The 3533-nt window shown below is 40.8% G+C and overlaps 1 long non-coding RNA gene across 4 annotated transcripts; it reads right to left on the reverse strand.

Moving 5' to 3' along the window:
• Nucleotides 1-305: 305 nt before the first annotated feature.
• Nucleotides 306-2306, reverse strand: LOC144753321 (uncharacterized). Of its 4 annotated transcripts, none has more exons than XR_013594295.1 (6): nt 2257-2306; nt 2086-2167; nt 1480-1581; nt 1305-1409; nt 1136-1205; nt 306-467 (listed from the first exon to the last, which is right to left on the reverse strand). It is a non-coding gene; the product is annotated as an uncharacterized LOC144753321 (long non-coding RNA). The 4 variants fall into 4 exon arrangements; XR_013594294.1 differs by having other exon boundaries at nt 1305-1425; XR_013594296.1 differs by lacking the exon at nt 1136-1205.
• Between the last annotated feature and the right edge of the window lie 1227 nt (nt 2307-3533).

A 3533-nucleotide genomic window follows, 5' to 3' on the forward strand; every position in this document is an offset into this window, starting at 1 on the left:
TAACAAATGCACAAACAACAGTTGATGGACAGAATGCAGAACAATGTCATACATTCACCCCAGTACAGAGATCTGGGCCTAAATCCATCGTTTTTTTGCTCACCACAACACCCCAATTCAGACATGGCCATATGCAAATCAGCCTTGACCCTGTGCCTCATGGGAACAGTGTATGTAAAGAAACGCACCCAGGCAAACAGTATGACTACTGGAGCAAGTTAGATGGCAAAGAAAACAGGATTAATGATACACAACTGTATTAGCATATAAAGTACATTTTAATGAATTTCATAAAAAACGTCACGAGTGAAATCATTGACATAATGATAAAATTTGATAAAAGGATAAGTTCATTATCACATTTGCATTGGTTATATAAAAATTGTTAGACTAGAATTGGGATGGTTTCCTGTCTACGCGTTTCGACACGTTGGCGGTGTCTTCCTCAGGACTTTACCATCATGTTTCTGTAAATAAATAAATAATCTTTTACATTTTGTCCTTATGCTAAACAGTAAATAGTGCTAACTGCAGTTTGCCAATTTCTAGGGGCCAGTAATATATTCAGCTTTCATGATATACCGCATAACAATGATTAAAAATAACAGTGTGTGTCAAACAGACATGCTTATATTTGCATCAATTGAAAAACAGAATAGTTGACATGTCATGTAACATTGGTTATTACTGGGATACATAAAACAGAGTAATAAACCTGCTTGCTTTCGCATTAGAAAAGTAGACAATTAATATTCCGTATCATATTTACCTAAATGAAAAGCACAAAAAACGAGATCATAGGAAAATACTTCAGGTAATAAGCTTAAGGGTAAAAAAGAGAAGTAAAGGAGAGGATGGTGTATTTACCTAGATGGAAAGCACATAAGACGAGATCATAGAAAAATACCACAGGTGATAAGCTTAAGGGTAGAAAAGAAAAGTAAAAGAGAGGATGGTGTTTGTTTACTCATTATGAGTATTGCATCGGTTGAGTTTTAGTCTGATTTAGATAGCGAGTCCTGAACATAAGGGGCATATTTAGATAGCAAAACCCAGAGCACTGGGGCCTATTCATACACTATATATCGTTCTAGGGACATAGTATTTCATCACGATATTATTTATACCAAAGTACCTGCATTTGTGGTAGAGAGACCGATGATAATATACTGCAGTGGTTTGTGTTATCTCCAAAGAGCATTTATCTATAGATTTACAGGGCAGAAATAGACAAGCTCTATCTTAGTTCGATATTGCACAGGTCAACCTTCTTAACGGTGTTCACAGTTTCATTTAACTCTCACCTGTCTATATAGGACTTGATGGCAACTAAGTTTCAACTTCTTATGAGTGATTCTATGGAGGACCTTGCAGCTTCTCAGTCAGATGGAATTACAAATGTCAGTGATCTAAAAATACACAAAGCTGAAATAAGAAGCTTGCTTCTGAGTGGTTGCGCTGTATTTTTATCTCTCTTACCTGTGTTGCTTGATCTAATGGCAAGACGGAGTAAAACCGACCGATGCAAATAAAATAGTTGTCCAGCCTAATGGGGCGAAATCCTGTTCGGATACCGGCTCTCTGTTCAAAGCAAGTCAAAGGTGTTCAGGATTACATGTTTGCCAGGGCAATTGCTCTTTTTAAGATTCTCTCAAGATTAGGTGACTCTCTGTAACTAAATAACTATGAACACAGGCTGGAGGTTTCAAAAAGATTGAACAAATAACGCGGCGTTTTTACTTCATAGCCGTGTTACAGTGATTTACGATTATGCTTAAAGGCCGGGTAAAGTCAAAGGTAATTGCTATGATAAGATTCTGTCAAAGGCAGCCACCTATCTACAGCTAATTAATTCTAAGCACGGGGCCGGATGTTTCAAATGATTGAAAGAGTAGCGCGGCGTTGTCACTTCCAACCCGTGTTTTGTTAAGTTAATTTACAATTATAGTTTAAAGCTAGGTACCGTGAATCTTGAGGTTGATCACGATAAATTAACCCACGATTGTCTGTAGTTGCAACATGTATGCAGACAGTTAGTGGCACTACTAGCACAATGATAGCGCATATATGCTGATTGCTTCTTACCCATATACAGCGAAGTGAAAACGTGCCGGAGATACGTTGTTTTCCAAGCAGCAACGGTTTAAGCTATCAGGCGTCCGGCTATCTAGAGTAGAAAGACGCCGTTTATAAATGTTAATATTATGGTATTTTTACCTAATTCGAATTTGCGCTAGCTTCCATTCGGGCTCTTACCTGTAATTGACGAAAGAGCGGCGTACCGTCTTGACACGACCTAATGGCTGAGGCCTCAGAAAAAGAATCTGAGTTAATTGTACTGGTGGGTTTATATAATGCATTGCGCCATTGGTTGTCAGAGCTGAATGGTTTCTTAAAGGTGTATAACTTAGTTAGTCGTATGTTGCTTGCTTAAAGGTGTATTACTTATTTGTCCACGTGTTACTCAATACACTCTTCATAGTGTGAGTAGCAGGACAGAGCTGATATAATGCAGAGTTGGTATAGTGCTTACATGGAAGCAGGGCGGGGAAAGGACGGAGCTGGAGCGCCAGCGGGCAGGAAAGGTATTAGTTCATGTGACACACTGACTAGGGCACATAGTTTTTGATTATTGAAAGAACCTAATCTGATCAGTGGTCTAATTTTGTTTATAGATTACTTCAAAGAATGGCGTTCTCCCACGGTAAATCATTATTTAAACCATGGGTAAAAGTCCCCAAGGAGAAGATCCAGAATACTTCTTTCTTTTTTCTGATTTTGTCACCTCCATTGTTATTTGGTGTGTGGATCAAGACATGGCTTGGGCAGTTCGGGCTGGACTGTTCCCATGGGGCACAGGGTCAAGGCTGATTTGCATATGGCCATGTTTGAGCTGGGGTGGTGTGGAGTGCAAAAAAACGATGGATTTAGGCCCAGATCTCTGCACTGGGGTGAATGTATGACATTGTTCTGCATTCTGTCCATCAACTGTTGTTTTTGCAATTGTCACCCCGAGTGGGATGGGTATGCTCAGACGTGAGTCCCGTACTCTCTACACCACTGTAGTCAAGCTATCCTGGCTGAAGACGGCTGATATCCAGAAACCGGTCCTAGGATGCTTGATTCTGGTCCAGGAAAGACATGGCTTGGCAGTTCGGGCTGGACTGTTCCCATGGGGAAGAGGGTCAAGGCTGATTTGCATATGGCCATGTCTGAACTGGGGTGGTGTGGAGTGCAAAAAAACAATGGATTTAGGCCCAGATCTCTGTACTGGGGTGAATTTATGGCATTGTTCTGCATTCTGTCCATCAACTGTTGTTTTTGCAATTGTCACCCCGAGTGGGATTGGAGTTCTGGACTTTTTTGGTTCCGTCCAGAGGTGTCAGGGAAAACACCCGAAGACCCCGGAGTTCAACCTGTCTCGGTGCACAAACAAACAGAAACACGGGCTTCTCGATGGTGGCGTCAAAGACCAAAGGTTTATTACTGCAGGGACACAGAAGTCACAGAAACTGCACACGGGCAGTGTCTAG

The sequence above is a fragment of the Lissotriton helveticus genome, chromosome 5_1, assembly GCF_964261635.1.
Source record: "Lissotriton helveticus chromosome 5_1, aLisHel1.1, whole genome shotgun sequence".
NCBI lineage: Eukaryota > Metazoa > Chordata > Amphibia > Caudata > Salamandridae > Lissotriton > Lissotriton helveticus.